Source organism: Mobula hypostoma, chromosome 4 (assembly GCF_963921235.1).
Source record: "Mobula hypostoma chromosome 4, sMobHyp1.1, whole genome shotgun sequence".
Taxonomy (NCBI): domain Eukaryota; kingdom Metazoa; phylum Chordata; class Chondrichthyes; order Myliobatiformes; family Myliobatidae; genus Mobula; species Mobula hypostoma.
The window spans coordinates 135,186,152-135,208,028 of record NC_086100.1 but is presented as its reverse complement, the minus strand read 5'-3'; the positions used below and the strand labels follow the sequence as shown (position 1 = coordinate 135,208,028).

At 43.7% G+C, this 21,877-nt stretch overlaps 1 pseudogene; it reads left to right on the top strand.

Moving 5' to 3' along the window:
- The first annotated feature begins 230 nt into the window (after positions 1-230).
- LOC134345983 (uncharacterized) lies at positions 231-21,542 on the top strand (annotated as a pseudogene).
- Positions 21,543-21,877: the final 335 nt, after the last annotated feature.

Below are 21,877 nucleotides of genomic sequence, written 5' to 3'. Positions count from 1 at the left end.
GATGACCCAGACTAGCTTCATGATCTTGCATTTTTGGTGGATATAACAGGGTACTCAAATGTGCTTAATGTTAACATGCAAGGCCGCAACAAACTTGTTATGGAACACTACGACAGCATTTGTGCCTTTCAAATTAAATTGGGCTGTGGGAGATGCAACTATCCTGGAGAAACCCAGCTCATTTCCCCTTTTTGCAGTCTGTGCGTGTCACTAATGGGAATAATGACAACATGGACATGTACAAGGACAAAATATCCCGACCGAAAAGTGAGTTTCAGAATCGTTTCCAAGTCTTCACTCAGCTCGAGAAGGAATTCTCACTATTTTGCTCGCCGTTTGCCGTCAATGCAGCATCAAATGTGCTGGAGGAACTCCAAATGGAACTAATTGAATTTCAGTGCAACTCGGCTTTGAAATATAAATTTGATACTGTGGGTCTGGACTCATTCTATCAATACCTGGGACCGATGTACTCCAAGATGACAGACTTTGCCTCAAAGATCCTTTGCATGTTCGGGACAACATATCTCTGTGAGCAGGCGTTCTCCATAATGAACATTAACAAATCCAAACTGCGCTCGCAGCTGACACACAGACATCTAAATGATATTATGAAAATCACAACTGCCCAGAAATTGGTCCCTGATGTCGACAGGCTGGTTAAAGCCAAGAGGTGTCAGGTGTCTGGAAGCAGCAAGTGAAAAATGAGTGACACTGTTTGATGCACTGTGACATGTAAGCAAAATGCATTATGAAATATTGAGTGTCATAATATTGTCATGCATTCATTTTCTGACTTCTATTATTGTAAATGTGATCACTTCAATAAAAATTAGAAGCTAACTGTGTTCATTGTCTGAGTTTGATTGCTGGAAGCAGGCTAATAAAAATTAGGTGCAGTTGTGTAGCCTACATTTACAATTTGTTACGTTAGGTCTACATTTGTGTCTGCTAATGTTCGACTTCAAATGGTTTATTAATGGAAAGCGTGTGGCTCCCAAAACAATCTTAGCCGAAATAGCATCATTTTTTCTCTCTCTTGTCACAACTTTCTTGTAGCCTACGTCTGTAAGTTAATACCAATGATAAAAATAATGCTTGCTAGGCAATCTTCTTCATAAGAAACAAAATTGGTAAAGTGAAACACTTTGTAGTTATAGCAGAGACTGAGATACATGAGAGTAGGTTGAAAAAATGAAGGCAACGAAAGCTGTGGGAGCACGCTCGCGTGCACAACTGATCCGGCCCGCATGAGGTCGCATTTTGCCCAATCCGGCACGTGACCTAAAATGAGTTTGACACTCCTGTGTTAGAGCTATGCCATTGGTTGTTCCGAACCACTTTTTGTTCACAGGATAAGGACATAATGCTTAAAGAATGTGAGTGTCCTGAACATCTGTTCTCTTTCAGTGTTTGCATCCTATCTCAATGAGACATGCAGGTGCATTTTCCTTGCAAATGAGCTGATCCTCAAGACCAGCAGAAGCCCTGGGGGCCGCCAATGTGAGTTGACAGCAGTGGAGAGTTAAGATGGATCTTGACTGCTTACACCAGGTCCTTTTCACAAAACATGGTTTATGAAAAAAAAATCACAGCCACAATCTGCTGGCATCATTTCAGACTTTCAGTAGATTTCCTAATGAGGAATCATTCATCTTTCAGACTCTTTGATGTCAGCAGAGCAGTTCTGGAGCCAGAATCGCAAGAGTTTGGTTTGCTTTTTCCCTCTCAAACGTAGGCACATAATCTTTCCAAGTACTGAATAACAAATAGATGTTCCGAAAAGGGGCTTTCTCACACTGTCAAGTGTTGTATTTACTCAGGATGTTACACAATAGGATAATAGATATTAATTATAGAATAATTGTTTCAATTTATACAGTATATCAGAGAAAACAGCTGGAACAAAATATCTGAGAAGGAACTTTAATGTTGACTATTATAATTTAAAGCAGCAGTTGCTATAGGAAACAGCATTTAGTTTATTTCATACTTTCGGCTCACTGTTTCACACCAAAGCTGGCTGTTACCTATTGGCACGATTGCAATGGGAACAGGCAGAGAGAAAATATCTAAATAAATTGCAGACTTCTTTCTCAAAGCAAGCCCCACTTTAAAGGAGAACTTCTTTTTGAAGATACACCGACGTATTATTATCCAATAGATAGAAGTGCCGACTATTTATTGATCTCAATAATTTTATACATAAGTGACTTATGGGTGTCCTTGAAGACTAGACTGATGGATTGTGTGCTTGAAAACAAAGGAAAATACTTTATTATTAAATATGTTTTACTTAAAGTTTTGAATAATTTCTGTTCAAAATGAAGCAGTTTAAGAATGTACTTCTACCACAAGCTGCTGTGCTAGATATTAAATTTTCAAGGCTAATCCATTTCACAAATACAGAATACTCTTGGCTGGTTTTCAACACTGGACACTCATTTTTCACTGAAATAGAAGAAAATAGGAGCTGGGGAAGGGGACTGTCTTTGACCCATGGATATAATTCAATTTTCAGATAAAGTCACAAATGTACATGTAGCATTTCTAGCTGTTTCCAGCAAAAGGATTTAAATGTGTGCTAAACAAATTTCCTTATCAGTTAGTGGACCAGTTTTTAAGCACATGCAGGCAAAGAATACAGATTTGTATTGAGGGGCTGATCTCTTTGTTTTTAATGTTTCCTAGGCATCCTTACAGAATGGTGGTGTGATGTCAGCCTGCTCTCAAAGGTTAATGAGGGTAATTAACACCAATATTTTCACATTGCTTTAGAAATACAGCCCCCCACACCACTTTAAGCAGGAGCAATGATATTACTGTAATTTATCCTCGCTATCTGCTAGATGTTAAAACTGAAAAAAAGTTAAAAATAGAGATTCCTCTGAACAACTGCCACACCTAACTGTTAGCAGCTGCACCTAGAATCTTGCTATGTCTATGAAGGTTCTCAGTCTATCAAGCAGTGGTAAATCAAAGCAACTGGATTTGCTGTGTTGTCTAGAAGATGTTTCACCATTCATCTGAGAGGCTTCTTCGGTTTTAATCTATGGTGGGTAATTTTCCGGTTTATAAACTCTGAGTTGTTTAAAGGTACAGCAATCACATGAGAATCGTTAAGAGTCATAGAGGTAACGAGAGGGTGATTTGTTTTATCTTTGCATGAATGGAGGTGTGAACTGTTGAGGAGACGGATGAATGGCGAAACATCTTCTAGACAACACAGCAAGTCCTGTTGCCTTGATTTTCCAGCTTTCGACTTTCTAGCTCTTAACTCCATCCCTCCCTCTCCTGTCTTCTCCTATCATTTTGGATCTCCCCCTCCCCCTCCCACTTTCAAATCTCTTACTATCTCTTCTTTCAGTTAGTCCTGCCGAAGGGTCTCGGCCCGAAACGTCGACTGTGCTTCTTCCTATGGATGCTGGCTGTCCTGCTGCGTTCCACCAGCATTTTGTGTGTGCCTTGATTTACTACTGCTTGATATCTAGAATGTCAATGTTAACTGCATTTTAACAATGAGTAAACAGGTAATTGAAACTGCTTCATCCATAATCAGCAGAAATCTTGAAAGGAATAAATGCAGACTTAGTATATCTGAAACTGTTCACAATATTTGGCAGTGTTTAATCAATGCATTTGTAATTAATGCCTACTATAGTAATGCTGGTTTATTAGCAGAGTCATAGAAAAGTACAGCACAGAAACAGTCCCTTTAGCTCATCAAATCCATGCCAAAACCATTTAAACTGCCTACTCCTATTGTCCTGCACCAGGACCAGAGCCTGTGCTACCCAATGTTCCTATGCAAACTTCTCTTGAACGTTGAAATCGAGCTTGCATGCATCATTTATGCTGGTAGCTCACTCCGCGCTCACACAACCCTCTGAGTGAAGAAAATTCCCCTTTAAACTTTTCACCTTTCACTCTTAACCCATGACCTTTGGTTGTAGTCCCACCCCCCCAGTGGAAAAAGCCTGCTTGTATTTACTGTATCTATAACCTTCATAATTTTGCATACCTCTATCAAATCTCCTCTCAATCTTCTACAGTCCAAGGAATAAAGTCCTAACCTATTCAATCTTTCTTTATAAGTCAGGTCTTCCAGACTCACCAATGTCCTTTTAAATTTTCTCTGTACACTTTCAACCTTATTTACGTTTTTCCTGTAGGTAGATGACCAAAACTACATACAATGCTCTAAATTAAGCCTCACCAACGTCTAATACTACTTCAACATAACATCCCATCTCCTGTACTCCATACATTGATTTATGAAGGCCAATGTGCCGAAAACTTTCTTTATAACCCTGTCTACCTGTGACGTCACTTTCAATGAATTATGCACCTGTATTCCCAGATCCCTTTGTTCTACCACACTGCTCAGTGGCCTAGTGCTTACTGTGTAAGACCTACCCTGGTTGGTCCTACTGATGTGCAACACCTCGCACTTGTCTGCATTAAATTCCATCTGCCATTTTTCAGCCCATTTTCCCAGCTGGTCCAGATTCTGTTGCAAGCCATGATAGCATTCCTCGCATTCATTACAAGCCCTATCTTGGTGTTATCTGCAAATTTGCTGATCCAGTTAACCACATTATCATCTAGGTGGTTGATATAGATGACAAACAACAACAAATTCAGCACAGATCCCTGCGGCACTCCACTAGTTACAGGCCTCCAGTCAGAGGAGCAGCCATCTACTACCTTCTAACTTCTCCCATAAAGCCAATGCCTAATCAAATTTACTACCTCATCTTGAATGCCGAGTGACTGAACCTTCTTGACCAACCTTCCATGTGGGACCTTGTCAAATGCCTTGCTAAAGTCCATGTAGACAACATCCACTACCTTGTCTTCACAACTTTCCTTGTAACTTCCTCAGAAAACTCTATAAGACTGGTTAGACATGACCTACCATGCACAAAGCCATGTTGAGTATACTTAATCAGTACATGTTTCTTTAAGTACCTATATATCTGGTTCCTTGGTATACCTTCCAAAAACTGTTGCACTACTGATGTCAGGCTCACTGGCCTATAATTTCCCGGTTTATTTTTAGAGCTTTCCTGAACAGTGGACCAACACTGGCTATCCTCCAATCCTCTGGTACCTTATCTGTTGTCAAGGATGATTTAAATATCTCTGCTAGGACCCAGGCAAATTTTGCAATTACCTCCTACAGGGTCTGAGGGAACACCTCGTCAGGCCCTGGGGCTTTATCCACCCTGATTTGCCTCAGGACAGTAAACACCTCCTCTGTAATCTCTACAGGGTCCATCAAGTTGATGCCACTTTGCCTCACTTCTACACACTCTGTGTCCATCTCCTGAGTAAATAGAGATGCAAAAAATCTACTTAAGATCTCCCTCCATCTCTTTTGGCTTCACGCATTACCATTCTGATCTTCCAGAGGACCAATTTTTTTTCCTTGCAATCCTTTTGCTCTTAATTTTTGTGTAGATTTCCTTAGGATTCTCCTCCACCTCATGCCTTCTTTTAGCCCTCCTGATTTCTTTCTTAAGTGTTCTCTTGCACTTCTTATACTCCATAAGCATCCCATTTGTTCCTACCTGCCGATACCTGCTATGCACCTCCTTTTTCTTATCCTAGGCCTCAATATCTCCTGCAAAACAGGTTCCCTACACTTGTTATCTTTATCTTTTATTCTGACAGGCCTGTACAAGCTTTGTACTCTCAAAATTTTGCCTTTGAAGGCCTCTCACTTACCAAGTACACTTTTGCCAGGGAACAGCCTGTTCTAATACACACTTGTTAGTTGCTTTCTGATCCCATCAGAATTGGCCTTTCTCCAATATAGAATCTCAATCCGCAGCTCAGACCTATCTTTTTGCATATTTACTTTGAAACTAATGGCATCATGATCACTAGATGCAAAATGTTCCCCTACACAAACTTTTGTCAGTGGCCCTGTCTCATTCCTTAACAGCAGATCAAGTTTTGCACACGCTCTCATTGGGACTTCTGTGAACAGAATAAGGAAACTTTCCTGAAAACATTTGACAAACTCTATCCCATCTAGTTCTTTTACAGTATAGGAGTCTCTGTCAATATGTGGAAGATTAAAATCACCTACTATAACGTTATTTTTCTAGCAGACGTCTGCAATCTCTCTCTAAATTTGTTCCTCTAAATCATTTGGACTGTTAGGTGGTCTGTATATTGCCCGATTAACATGGTCATCTCTTTCTTAGTTCCACCCATAACATCTCACAAGATGAGTTCTCCAGTCTCCCCTGACAGAGCACAGCCATGACACTTCCCTGACTAGTAACACCGCTCTTCCTCCTTTAATCCCTCTCACTCTGTCGCATCTAAAACAACTGAACCCTGGAATATTAAGCTGCCAGTTCTTCTCCTCCTGCAAACAAGTCCCACTGGTGGCTACAACATCATAATTCCAGGTATTGATCCATGTCCTGAGCTCATCCGCCTTTTCTGCAATACCTGCACTGAAATACGCAGCTCAGGACACTAGTCTCTCCACGCTCAACCTTTTGGTTCCTGATTTTGTCTGACGTCTTAACAACATCTCCACAACTTCCCCACTGGCTGTCCTGGCACTCTGGTTCCCATCCTCCTGCAACTCTAGTTTACAGTCCAGTGCGCAACAATAGCAAACCTTCCCACTATGATATTAGTCCCCTTCCAGTTCAGATGCAAACTGTCTTTTCTGTACAGGTCCTATCTTTCCTAGAAGAGAGCCCAATGAGATAAAAATTCTATGGCATCTCTCCCACACCAAATCCTTAGCCTCATGTTAAACTGTACAATTTTCCTATTTCTGGCCTCACTCGCTCTTGGCATGGGTAGTAACCCTGAGATCACAACCCTGGAGGTCCTGCTCCTTAATTTAGCACCTGACTCCCTGAACTCTCTTTGCAGAACCTCATCACTCTTCCTACCTATGTCATTGGTCCCTACAGTACATGGGTGCTCACCCTCCCACTTAAGAATGTTGAGCACTAGATTCGCAATGTCCCTGATCCTGGCACCCAGGAGGCAACATACCATCCAGGAATCTCATTCTTGTCCACAAAACCTCCTATCTGTTTCCCTAACTAATGAATCCCCCATCAGCACAGCTCGCCTCTTCTCTCCCACCCCCTTCACTTCTGAGTCACAGAGTCAGACTCAGCATCAGAGATTTGCTTTGTAAGTTATTGAAGGTTCAATGGGACAGCTGCCAAAAATAGGCACGGCCATCGTGATGGACATTAACCTGAAATAAATGTAGCTTGCCATGCTCTGTGCAGTTGGATTTCTATAAGACTATAAGACATAGGAGCAGAATTAGGCCATTCAGCCCATTGAGTCTGCTCCACCATTCCATCATGGCTGATCCCAAATCCCACTCAACCCCAAACATCTGTCTTCTCGCCATGTCCTTTGATGACCTGACTGATTAGGAAACGATCAACTTACACCTTAAATATACGCACGGATTTGGCCTCCACTGCAGTCTTGGCAAAACATTCCTATGTGCATTTTACTTTCTCTGTACTCTCCCTTCTAATTACCAGAAGTGCTGAAATTACTCAGAATAGTCTATGCGTAATGATTAACCACAGCAGGCCACTGGAAACAGCTGGTGGATTGGCTTTCAGAAATTAAAGAGGCAAAATCATATATTGCAATGTCATATATTGTCAGAGAGGGGATCCTTGAACCCTCCTCTCAACATGCCCTATAGTAAGGATGGATAAAAATGGATAAATTGCTCTAAAATATGAATGCTGTGTGCAGAAGTTCAATAATCTGAAATATATCTGCCAGGAAAAAAAGCAAGTCCTAACCGACTGGCTCTCCCATTCATTCTGCTCTCCAATGTCTGCTTGCTGAGGGAATGGGGCCTGCAGTCCTTGGAGTCACCTGATGCCGGTGGCCAGAGGTGGGGACGTCGTAAGCAGTGTGCGAGGAAGTGGAAGCGAGGCGAGTGGGCAGGAGTCTGTGCTAGGAAAAAAGCAAACCCTAGCCGGCCAGCTCTCCCGTCCATTCTGCTCTCCAATGGACATTATATTGGACGACATCCGACTCCAACGAAATACTCGGAGGGACTACAGAAACGGACGGAATCCCGGACGCCGCATTTCAGCTGTTTATTTATGTAACAGTTTTACCCCCAAGCCATCGGCCTATCAACCTACTGCCCTCTGCTGTGCCTATTGTCTTGTTTATTATTTATTGTAATGCCTGCACAGTTCTGTGTACTTTATGCAGTCCTGGGTAGGTCTGTAGTCCAGTGTAGTTTTTGTATTTTTTTAAGTAGTTCAGTGTAGTTTTTGTATTGTTTCATGTAGCACCGTGGTCCTGAAAAACGTTGTCTCATTTTTACTGTGTACTGTACCAGCAGTTATGGTTGAAATGATAATAAAAAGTGATTTGACTTGACTTAACTTGAATAACTGGTCAAGGTCAGTGTATCTTCTAATACCATATCCACTCAACATTGGCCTCAGCCACTGCTCTTTTCACCTCACCAGATCTCTCAACAACCAATCTTTATCATAAAGTTAAGCAGTACAGGAACAGACATAGCTTGTCCATGCCATTTACGGAGTCCCATTTGCCTGTGTTTAGTCCATTTTTAGTCCATGTATCTTCCCAAATGTAATTGCAGCCACCTCTACCACTTCCTCTAGCAGCTTGTTCCACATACTCACCATTCTCCATGTGATAAACTTTTCCTTCAATTTCTTCCCCTCCCAGCTTAAACCTATGCCCTCTATTTTGAGATTCCCCAACCCTGGGAAAAAGACTGACGATTGACCCAATCCACCCCCCCCACCCCCAATTCATCTGTAAAATGTTATAAGGTCATCCCTCAGCTTCCTTTGCTCTGGGGAATAGTTCAAGCATATCCAAACCCTCCTTATAACTCAATCTCTCCAGTCCTAGCAACAATCTTGCTTATCTTTTCTGTGCCCTCTCTAGCTTAATCACATCCTTCCCGTTGATCCGATGTGCAGACAATACTCTCAGCACCATCTCACCAGCCTCTTGAACATCACGTCCAAACTCCTGTACTCAATAGCATTTTTACAGTGAAAACAATAATGCTATATGCCTCCAAATCACAGACAAGAGAAAACCTGCAGATCTGGAAGTCAAAGCAACACACACAAAATACTGAAGGAACTCAGCAGGCCAGGCAGCATCTATAGAAAAAAGTACAGTCGATGGTCGGGGGCCTCGACTCGAAATTCCACAGATGCTGTCTGGCCTGCTGAGTTCCTCCAACATTTTGTGTGTGATGCTATATGCCTTCTTCACTACCCTGTCTAATTGTGTTTCTACTTGTACCCCTTGATCCTTCATTTCATCAACACTCCACAGGGCCCTGCCATTTGCTGTGTTTATCCTGGCTTAGTTTACCTTTCCAAAATACATCACTTTACATGTTTCTGAATAAAATTACATCTGCTATTCCTTTTCCAACTTTCCCAGTTGATCCAGTTCCTGTTATAACCTTAGACAATCTTTTTCACTGTCCATTATACCATCAATTTTATCATCTCTAAACTTACTAATCATCTTTTCTATGTACTCTATTACTTTCTGTGTAAATATTAACATACATATCAGAGGCCCTGCACTAATCCCTGTGGCACACCACCGGACATTAGCCTCCAATATGGAAATCAGCCCTCCACTACCTCTCTCTGCTTCCTACCATCAAACCAATCTGGTATCAATTGCTCAGCAGACTCGAGATTCCATGAGATCTGATCTTCCAGTCCAAGTTACATTGTGGGGCCTTGTCAAAGTCCTTACTAACATCCGTATAGACAACATTCACCACACTGCCCTTGTCAATCCCCTTGGTCAGCTATCAATCTGAACTATGACTGAACATTCAAGTATTTCACCCCTGTCCTTGATTGCTGCAAGCCTCAAATCCACACCTCACAGTTGACAAGCGTGCACAGAGCATCCTACAAGCATATTGCATAACGTTCACACTTCTCTCTCTCTCTCTCTCTCTCTCTGTCTGTCTTTCTCTCTCTCTGTATCTCTTGCTCTGTCTCTCTCTGTCTGTCTCTCTTTGTCTGGGTCTTTCTCCCTGTCTCTCCCCATCACCTTGTTTCATGTTTAGAACTGAATGTTCAACCATTTTTCATTTCAAATGAGAGCATGTTTTCACAGGATCAGTGTGACATATTCTACTGCTTCCAAGAGCTTTTGGAAATGTCAAGGTTTATTCTGGATATTATTGGACATATTACTACTTCAAGATTATTATCTATGATCAGATTGCACTGTTAATTTCATGGCTCCCTGCCATAGCATGGAAACTGCTCCAAATGAATTCGAATGTGGTAGATCTTGAGCAGATTTCCCTTGCTCTGTTTTTTGTGAAGTGAGTCAGAACATTGGAGGTTGATAAGTTCAATGGAATACTCAATTTCTCCATTCCTAAAATGGGCTAGCAAATAAATTCACATTATCTCCGTATTGATCTCCATATCAATTCACAATCTGTGAATTGCAGCTTAAATGAATACTGGAGCCTGTTCACAATTAGATCCTGAGTCCAATGGATCTCACAAAAGACTGGCAGGCAGGTAGGATAGAGAAAGAGATCACAGCACTGCTGATTCCTCATCATTTTATGTTTCCTTATGACACAGAAGGTGGACATTTGACCCATCAACCTATTGATAGCTCTCAGAATAATCCTGTTAATCCTATTTATCTATTTTTGCCATGCAACTTATTTTCCCTCGCCTGGCCATCAACTCCACCCCAATTATCCAACCACCCACCTTGTAAGAGGAAATTTACAGTACATAGAACATAGAGCATAGAATAGTACAGCACAGTACAGGCCCTTCGGCCCACAATGTTGTGCCGACCCTCAAACCCTGCCTCCCATATAAGCTCCCACCTTAAATTCCTCCATATACCTGTCTAGTAGTCTCTTAAACTTCACTAGTGTATCTGCCTCCACCACTGACTCAGGCAGTGCATTCCACGCACCAACCACTCTCTGAGTAAAAAACCTTCCTCTAATATCCCCCTTGAACTTCCCACCCCTTACCTTAAAGCCATGTCCTCTTGTATTGAGCAGTGGTGCCCTGGGGAAGAGGCGCTGGCTATCCACTCTATCTATTCCTCTTATTATCTTGTACACCTCTATCATGTCTCCTCTCATCCTCCTTCTCTCCAAAGAGTAAAGCCCGAGCTCCCTTAATCTCTGATCATAATCCATACTCTCTAAACCAGGCAGCATCCTGGTAAATCTCCTCTGTACCCTTTCCAATGCTTCCACATCCTTCCTATAGTGAGGTGACCAGAAATGGACACAGTACTCCAAGTGTGGCCTAACCAGAGTTTTATAGAGCTGCATCATTACATTGCGACTCTTAAACTCTATCCCTCGACTTACGAAAGCTAACACCCCATAAGCTTTCTTAACTACCCTATCCACCTGTGAGGCAACTTTCAGGGATCTGTGGACATGTACCCCGAGATCCCTCTGCTCCTCCACACTACCAAGTATCCTGCCATTTACTTTGTACTCTGCCTTGGAGTTTATCCTTCCAAACAGTAACCAGTGACACTAAGAACTAGCATATCTTTGTGATGTGGAAGAAAATCAGAAGACCCACGGGAAAGGCACACTGTCACATGAAGAACCTATACTCTTCAGACAATTGTGCCAGGATCAGTTCTTTTACAATAAGTCAAAAACAAGATTTTACAGATATCAGTTATTCCTGTTCTGATGGTCAGTAAGGAAAGACACATCACAAAGCCTCTTGGCATATATATGGTATGTCATGGGTTTTTCTTTCACTGTCACAAAAACTCTAATCTCTGACAGCAATACCACAAACCTTTCCAAGACCTTCCTAATGCTGAGCCATCTTCAAAATTACATCACCAAACCCAACGTTAACTTCTAAGTACATTTGAAATTTATGACGTTAATGTCAGGTGAATTTGTTGAAGTTGACCATGGTGACAATGGTGGTCATCATTTCAGAGAAACCAAATATTTGGTCAGATGTTAGAGATCCTGTGGAATTCACTACCACAAAAAGTGGGAAATACACTTCAGAAGAAATAGATTTAAGAAAACTGCTTTTATTTTTCTGTTTCTGAATTTGCAATGGATAATTGATGCCATTGTTGGAGTGAGACATTATTAGCTTTGGCTCAACAGGCTTGGATGAGCATAGACTTGGGCAAGCACAGTAGGAGGTTCCAACCAATGAAGTTTCTCTTAAGTTTTTTTTTCCTCTCTTGGTACATAGATCGTGGACTGAGGATGGATCTGGGTGTAGTAGTACGTTCATTGTGTGAGATGTGGGAGGCAACTATCAGGAAGTGCCTATCAGGAGAAGGAAAGGGAATAGGCAGCTAGTACCCCTCTGTAATAAGTATACCGCTTTGGATACAATTGGGTGGGGGCAACCCAGTAGGGGAAAACTTCAACGACCAGGTTTTTGGCACTGAGACTGTCCCTGTGGCTTAGAAGGGAAGGGGAGAGATGATGATTGCAGTAGTGATAGGGATTCTATAGTTAGAGGAGCAGAAAGTGAACAAGGCATGTTTCCATCCAGGTTCCAGGTTCATGGTTGTCTCGAATCTGGTCCATGGCTTTCTAAAGAGGGAGGGTGAACAACCGGGAGGTACATATTGGTAGCAATGACATAGGTAGGAAAAAGAAGGAGGTCTTGAAGAGAGAATATGGGAAGTTAGGCAGAAAGCTTAAAAGCAGGACCTCCAGGATAGTCATCTCTGGATCGCTGCCTGTGCCATGTGCCAGTGTGGGTAAGAATAGGATGATTTGGCAGATGAATGCATGGCTGAGGAATTGGTGCAGGAAACAGATTTCTGGTACATTCAGATCTATTCCGGGGAAAGTATGACCTGTAAAAAAAAAAGATGTGAATCCAAGGGGACCAATCTCCTTGCAGGCAGGTTTGCTAGAGCTGTTTGGGAGAATTTAAACTAAATTGGCAGGGGATTGGGAACTGGATTGATAGGGCTGAAGATAGGGCAGTGGGTATACAAGTAGATGCAGTGTGTAGTGAGTCTGTGAGGAAGGACAGGCAGATGATAGCGCAAAATTGCAGTCAGTGGGATGAGTTAAAGTGTAACAGGGGGACATAATCAAAAAGGGTAATGAATACAGGACTGAAGGTGATACATTTGAATGCACCCAATATACAGAATAAGGCAGATGATCTTGTAATCTTGAAAGGCCGAGTTTAGGAGGGTTAATGTGCCTAATGGCGACTCCTTTGCTTACATCTTTGGAAACAGCTCTATTTCCATCTTTAATATCTCTATTTTTCCATTTCAGGGTTCTTTTGAAGACCCTGACCTGGATTTACATGCTGACCACGGTAATTTGAGGGAATGGGACCCGCTCTCGGAGTTCCATAACCGACTGTTGTTCGGCATGCCAAAGGCTCGGCCTAAATGTGCGGCTCAGATTCAGAAGCCTAGGATCTCGGGGCTCTGGAGATGGGCGGATCGAGGGTCAGTGTCAGGACAGGAGACCCGGTATCTTTGCAATTTTCAGGCACAGAGCTTGAAAAAAAGCGACGTAATGGACTTTTAATATCGTAAACTGGTGAGTTGTTTGTTATGTCTCCCCGCTCGCTGGGAAAATGGAGACATCATTTTCTCGCAAACAACAGGAATTCTGCAGATGCTGGAGATTCAAGCAACACACATCAAAGTTGCTGGTGAACGCAGCAGGCCAGGCAGCATCTCTAGGAAGAGGTGCAGTCGACGTTTCAGGCCGAGACCCTTCGTCTTCCTAGAGATGCTGCCTGGCCTGCTGCGTTCACCAGCAACTTTGATGTGTGTTGCTTGACATCATTTTCTCCCTTATTAGGGAGAGAGAGAACCTGTGGTATTTTGAATACCGGGTGAAACGCCAAGACTTTAGGTTAACTGCAAGTCTGTGTCTTTGCTATTGCTTTACTCACACTTGAGTGTTCGGTGGTGAGTGCTGATGCTTTTTTTGCCGGTGGGGGGAGGGGGGATTGCTGTTCGCTGCCACTTATGCGCGGGACGGGGGAGCTGGGGGGGACTTTGGGGTTCTAACATTTAACTGTTGTTCATTCTTTGGGCACTTCTCTGTTTTCATGGATGGTTGCAAATAAAAAACATTTCAGGATGTATATTGTATACATTTCTCTGAAATTAAATTGTACTTTTGAACCTTTATTACAGTTGGAGATGAGCAGGTATGATGTTATGGTCTTCACTGAGTTGTGGCTGGAAGAAGATCATAGCTGGGTGCTAACATCCAAGAACAAACATTGTATGGAAAATACAGGCAAGTAGGCAGAGGAGGAGGTGGCCCAGTTAATAAAAATTGTAATCAAATCCTTAGAAAAAGCTGACATTTGCTCGGAAAATAAAGAATCTTTGTGGGTAGAGTTAAGAAACTGCAAAGGTAAAAAGATCATGATGGGAGTTATATACAGTCCTCAGGAAAAGAGAAGGCACATAACAGAACAAAAATTATTGGGAAGTTAGAGGATTGGGAAGCTTTAAAACCAAAAGAAGGCAACTATAAAAGCCATAAAGAGAGAAAAGATGAAATCTGAAGATAAGCTAGCCAATAATATAACAGAGTATACAATTTTTTTCCAGATATACAAGGAAGAAAAAGAGACGAGAGTGAATATGAGACTTCAGAAAATTACTTTGGAGAGGTAGTAATGGGGGACAAGGAAATGACAGATGAACTTAATAAACATTTTACATCAGTCTTCACTGTGGAAGACACTAGCAGAATGCCAGAACTGCGAGAGTGTCAGGGGCAGAAGTGAATGTCATGGCTATTAATAAGGAGAAGGTGCTTGGGAAGCTGAAAAATCTGAAGGTAGATGAGTCACCTGGATCAGATGAAGTACACTCCATGGTTCTGAATGAGGGAGATGAAGAGATTGTGGAGGCTTTAGTAATGATCATTCACTAGATTCTGGAATGGTTCCTGAGGACTGGAAAATTGCAAATGTCACTCCACACTTTAAGAAGGGAGGGAAGCAGAAGAAAGGAAATTATAGGCCAGTTAGTCTAACTTCAGTAGTTGGAAAGATGTTGGCATCTATTATCAAGGATGAAGTTTCAGGGTACTTGGAGCCTTTTCATAAAATGGGCCAAAATTAGCATGGTTTTCTGAAGGGGAGATCTTGCTTGACATATCTGTTGGAATTCTTTGAGGAGTTATGGGGTTAGACAAAGGAGAGTCAGTGGATATTTTTGATTTGGATTTTCAGAAAGCTTTTGACAAGGTGCTGAACACGAGGCTGTTTAACAAAATAAGAGCCCATGGTATTATGGGAAATGTACTGGAATGGATAGAAGTTTGGAACCGCTTCTTTTCATGTAAGTCAATGATTTGGATAATATGAAGGTAGATGGAAAAATAGGTAGTGTTAAGGAAGTAGGGGATCTGCAGAGGGACTTTGACAGATTGGGGGATGGGTAATGAATTGGGAGACAGAATATGATGTAGGGAAGTACATAGCCATGCAGTTTGACAGAAGGAGTAAAGGCATGGACTATTTTGTAAATGGGGAGAAAATTCCAGAATCAGAGGTGCAGAGGGTCTTGGGAGTTCTCATGCAGGATTCCATAAAGGTTAACTTGTAGGTTGAGTTGGTGGTAAGGAAGGCAAACACAATGTTAGTATTCATTTCGAGAGGTCTAGAATACAAAAGCAAGAATGTAATGCTGAGGCTTTATAAGGCATTCGTCCACACTTGGAGTATTGTGAGCAGTTTTGGGCCCCTTATCTAAAAAAATGAATGTGCTGGCATTGGAGAGAGTCCAGAGGAGGTTCATGCAAAAGGTCCCAGGACTGAAAGGGTTAACCTGTAAGGAGCATTTGATGGCTCTCTGCCTTCTCTTGCTGGAGTTTAGAAGATTGAGGGGGGATCTCATTGAAACCTATTGAATACTACAAGGTCTGGATAGAGTGGATGTGGAAAGGATGCTTCCAGTAGTGGGGGAGTCTAGGATGAGAGGCCAGAGCCTCAGAATTGAGGGACGTTTATTTAGAACTGAGATGTGAAAATGTTTCTTTAGCCAGATGGTGATGAATCTGTGGAATTCTTTGCCACAGATGGCTGTGCAGGCCAAGCTATTTGGTATATTTAAGGTGGAGGTTGATAGGTTCTTGATTAATCAGGACATCAAAGGTTATGGGGAAAAGGTGAGAGAAAGGGGTTGAGAGGGATAATAACTCAGCCATGATGGAATGCTGTCAGACTCAATTGGCCAAGTGGCCTAATTCTGCTCCTAGGTCTTATGAACTTATGGTCTTATAATATAGTGTTAATGGTGCTTTCTTTGGTTTAATCACCCACTTTCCATAATGCACGCCAGTCATTGAAAGGTCATGATTATATTGTCATCCAGTTTGTCCCACTCTAAACCCCAAGTTTTAATCTTTGGCCAGATTGGTAAACAAAATCATGCTTCCTTATCATCTTTGAAGTGATGCTAGTCCCACCAGTTCGTTGTCAACCTCAGTCCATTCATCAATCCCTGCCAGATGACTGCCATCAGTTCACAAACCAGAGAAAATCTGCGGATGCTGGAAATCCGAGCGACGCACATGAAATGCTGGAGGAACTCAGCAGGCAGCATCTATGGAAAAAAATTACAGTCTACTTTTCGGGCCAAAACCCTTTGACAGGACTGGAGAAGAAAAGCTGAGGAGTAGATTTAAATGGGGGGGGGGGGGATGGGAGAGAGAACCACCAGGTGATAGGTGAAACCTGGAGGGGGAGGGATGAAATAAAGAGCTGGGAAGTTGATTGGTGAAAGAGACAGAAGGCCATGGAAGAAAGAAAAGGGTGGGGGGGGAGGGGGGAAGGGGGAAGGAGCAAGGAGCATCCTTATAGTTTTAGGTATTGAATTCTACAGTTTTGGGGCATAGTTCAAAAAAAGCAGACCTGCTAATTATCTTTTGAGGGAGATTATTTTAATGTAAGGGACCAGCAGAGAGCTCAAGCAGTATTATAAACTGTAGCAATGTGTAGGAATACTGCTCTGGTCACTTTCTTTATGAGGGATTTAAAATTCAAATCTGAATCAAGGATATCACCCAGGTATGTTATTTCTGATTTTACAAAGGGAGCCAAGTTATAAAGAAGTTTATTTCTTTAGGCTTTGAGATCAACCAAAGCTACGTCAGTTTTATCTTCAATTAGTTTTAGGAAATTATTGCTTGTTCATTTATTTATTGTGGCTGTACCAGAAGTCAGAGAAGGTATGGTGTTATTATCATCAGCCTCAACCAAGATATACAATTGTCATCTGCATAACCATGGAAATCAAGTTTATGCTCTCCATTGATGTCTCCTAAAGGCAGCATGTATAAGGGGAAAAGTAAGGGACCAAGAGAGCTTCCCTAAGCCACAACAAAAGGTACATCGTATCTCTTAGAAAATTGGTCTCCAAGACAGACAAAAAATTTCTCTCTTAGATATACTGTATGAACAAACCAATTAAGGGCACTACCAGAGAGGCCACCCCAGTTCTCAAGGTGATCTAGGAGAATACTGTGGTCAATTGTGTCAACAGCAGCGCTTAGATCTAGAAAAATTGGAAATGAGACTGTTGGCATCAGTGCTGAGCCTAATGTCGCTGGTATGGGCTGTCTCTGTGCTGCGGTTTGCTCTAAAACCTGACTGAAACTTTTCTAGAATATTGTTCTCATTCAGAAAGTTGTTGAGTTGGTTGAAAATTACTTTCTCAAGAATCTTGCTCAGGAAATGAAAATTTGATGTAGGCCTGTAGTGGATATGTGGCAATCTCAAAGCCATGTTGATGACACTCTTGATACATTGCAAGTTTGTGTGTTTGCAATGTTTGTTGGCTGTCTTGAAATGGAGAACATCATGCAACAGATGTTGCCAAACTACAAGATATTAATATATCTAGAGCCTGAAAGGTTCTGGATGCATAGATATTAATTGCTAGAATAACCTTGACAGTACTGACAGTCCAGTCTTTGACCTGCTGTGAAATTGGAAGTGTGCATGCAGCAGTCAGCATGTTTCAGTCTTGATGCTCTTAGTGAGGTAACGTTGTCTCATATGCTCTTCCACACTGATGTTCATGTTGGATAATTGCTCCCTGAATTATTGGGATTATAGAACTTCTGCTGGGATCTCTTACCTTTCTCCTTCCCCCTTCTAGCAGTTCATCCTGTCCCATTTTCATTCTGGTCACTGTCTGTGTGTACAAGAGGTAAATACCCACTAATGCCCTCTTGTCTGGGAGCAACTGGTTTGTGCATAAAGCACAAGCTCAAGACAAAATCCATTTGCCCTTGGCACAATGCTCCTGTAGATCCTAAATTAACTAAACATTTATTGAATCGCGGTTTGAAGATCCACTAAGCGAGGATGAAGTGTTTGGCGGGAGCAGGAGCAGCACAACACACAGGTGTCCAACCTGGTGAGACGAAGGAGGGGCCAGGCCCAGAGTCACCCTATGGTGCCCGGAACCTCCAAGTGTTGCAAACTAATCCCTCTAACATGAAGTGTAACAGGAGGTGGATCAAATGGCCTGCAGCTAACATGACTTCACTGTGGAAGCAGTTTGATGACGATGTTAACCAAATTCTGGAGGCAACGGCGAAGGGAGGGGTTGATAGGAAGCTGCAAGCCGTGACAACAATTATTGTCAGTATCGCAGTTGAACGGTTCGGAGAAGAGGAGAAGGAAGGCTCCAAAACATCTTACTCGAAGAACCAAAGAGTATTGAGGATCCACAACATCAGGCAGGAGATGAAAGCGCTGAAGTCCCAAGGAGACTGCTGAGGCAGGAGAAGAGGAGCGCATTGGCTTGGCCCAGCTGATGTGCATACTACGAAAGAAGATCAGGGTCCTCCGCCGGGCAGAGTGGCATCGAAGGCGGCGTTGTGAAAGGGCTCGAAAACGTGCTGCCTTTGTCACCAACCCCTTCAAGTTCACCAAGGAGTTGCTGGGGGAGAAGCACAGTGGGAAACTGACCTGTTCGCAGGAAGACATAGACCAACATCTGAAGAAGATATATAATGATCCTGAAAGAGAGCAGGAGTTGGGAGAGTGCGACATCCTAATAGACCCACCTGAACCGGATGTGCAGTTCGACATGTTAGAGCTGCAACTAAAGGAAGTCAGAGAGGTCGTCCGCAAAGCAAGGGCAAGCTCGGCTCCAGGACCAAGCAACACCTCGTACAAAGTGTACAAGAACTGCCCCAAACTCCTGCTGTGTCTGTGGAAGATCCTGAGAATCTTCTGGAGAAGGGGGAAGATCCCAGAACAGTGGAGAGTGGCTGAAGGGGTGTGGATCCCGAAGGAGGAAAATGCCACCCAGATAGACCAGTTCTGCATCATTTCCCTGCTGTGTGTCGAGGCGAAGATCTTCTTCAGTGCAGTTTCCAACCGGTTGTGCACCTACCTAGCAAAGAACACCTATATTGATACATCAGTCCAGAAGGGTGGCATTTCAGGGATGCCGGGCTGTCAGGAGCACATCGGTGTGGTGACACAGCTCATCAGGGAGGCCAGAGAGAACAAGGGCAACCTGTCAGTGTTGTGGCTCGACCTGGCAAATGCATATGGCTCCATTCCACACAAGCTGGTGTAGCTCACACTGACCAAATATCACGTCCCCAGCAGAATCAGAGACCTTAGTGCTGATTATTACAGCAACTTCAGGATGAGGGTCTCTTCAGGAGCAATTACATCAACCTGGCACAAGGTGGAGGTCGGCATCATCACAGGGTGCACTATCTCAGTGACACTGTTCTCCCTAGCCATGAACATGCTCACTAAGTCTGCTGAACCAGAGTCCAGAGGGCCCAGAATGAATTCCGCTCAACGGCAACCACCTATCAGGGCATTCATGGATGACCTCACAGTCACCACAGAATCAGTCCCAGGCTGCTGGAGGATTCTGCAAGGGCTCGAAAAGCTGGTGGAGTGGGCCCGGATGTGTTTCAAACCTGCCAAATCAAGATCGATGGTGCTGAGGAAAGGGAAGGTGGAGAACAAGTTCCGGTTCAGCATCGCAGGCACAGCCATCCCAACCATCACAGAAAAGCCAGTCAAGAGCTTAGGCAAAGTTTTTGACAGCTCTTTAAGGGACACAACATCCATTCAGACAACCTGCACCGAGTTGGATGGCTGGCTGAAATCTGTGGACGTCTGGCCTACCTGGGAAGTTTAAAGCCTGGGTGTATCAGCATGGCATTCTTCCCAGAATCCTGGGGCCCCTCCCCGTCTATGCAGTTCCGATCTCGACAGTCGAAACCTTAGAGAGGAGGGTTAGCAACCACCTCAGGAGATGGCTGGGGCTGCCAAAGAGCCTGAGCAGCATCGCACTCTATGGACACCACAACAAACCGCAACTGCCCTTCAAATCCTTGGAGGAAGAATTCAAGGTAACAAGAGCCAGAGAAGTGCTACAGTATAGGGACTCAAGTGACCCGAAGGTGGCTAGAGCAGGGATCCAAGTAAGTACTGGCAGGAAGTGGAGGACAAAGGAAGCTGTTCAGGAGGCAGAGGCAAGGCTGTGTCACAGGAGGCTGGTGGGAGTGGTCACGTGAGGCCGAGCTGGGCTAGGATCCTTTCCAACTCCCCAAATGGACACCAGAGGGGAGGAAAGGGGTCGTCTAGTCCAGGAGGAGGTGAGAACAGTACTGGAGGAGATGAGAACCTGCAAGGCAGTGGGAATGAAGCAACAGGGAGCTTGGACAAGATGGGAGAATGCGGTTGAGAGGAAAGTGACCTGGGCCGATCTTTGGAAAGCTGAACCACTCCGCATACAATTTCTCATCCAGGCAGTGTATGATGTGCTTCCAAGCCCATCAAACCTGCACACATGGGGTAAGGCAGAGTCATCTGCGTGTCCACTGTGCTCCAAGCAAAGAACACTGGAGCACATCCTCAGCGGCTGTGCAAGGGCACTTGGTGAGGGACAGTACAGGTGGAGGCGTGATCAGGTCCTGAAGACCATCGCTGAAGCCGCCAGCGCAGGAGTTGAGTGGGCGAAGCGGTCCCGACCCTCCAAGCAGACCATTGCCTTTAGTCAGAGCTGGGGAGCAGCCAATACCTGCCAAAAGAACATCTGCAGGCATTCTGACCTCTGCAAGGGATTGGCAGCCGTTGGTAGACCTCGAAGGGCAGCTGAAGTTCCCCAACCATATCGCAGCCAGCACCCTGCGACCAGACATTGTCCTAGTGTCTGAGTCTACTAAGCAAGTGGTGCTGCTGGAGCTGACAGTCCCATGGGAAGATAATTTGGAGGAGGCCTTTGAAAGGAAGCTCTCCAAGTACGCAGGATTGGTCAGCAACTGTCAGCAGGCTGGATGGAGAGCGAGGTGTCTCCCAGTGGAGGTTGGTTGTAGGGGATTCATAGCCCGTTCTTTAGTTAGAGCCTTCAGCATTTTGGGCATCGAGGGAGAGAGGAAGAGGAGAGCCAACCGCAGTACCACCGATGCGGCAGAGAGGGCCTCAAGATGGCTGTGGCTCAAAAGAGGGGAGCCATGGAGTCATAAGTAGCTAGCCATCTGGACACAAGCTGGGGTCTGATCAGCCCCGGCTGGGTCACCTGGAGGAGGTTGTATGATGTTGAAAGACCCAAAACACCCGATGATTCCAGGAACATCACTGAAGATATGTCCAGAAGCATCAGTAGATGTATGTACACAGAATAATAACAACTGACGTAAATGAATCGGTACCAAATCGGCAAGCACTAATTGTGTCCTTTAGATAGCAATGGTTGTGGGAGTGGGGAAGGGGCAGCTTCCTACTGCTAGCTATGCTTTTGAAAGCACAAGGCTAAAGGATGCTGTTTGGAGGGCCGTTGTGTTTCAGTT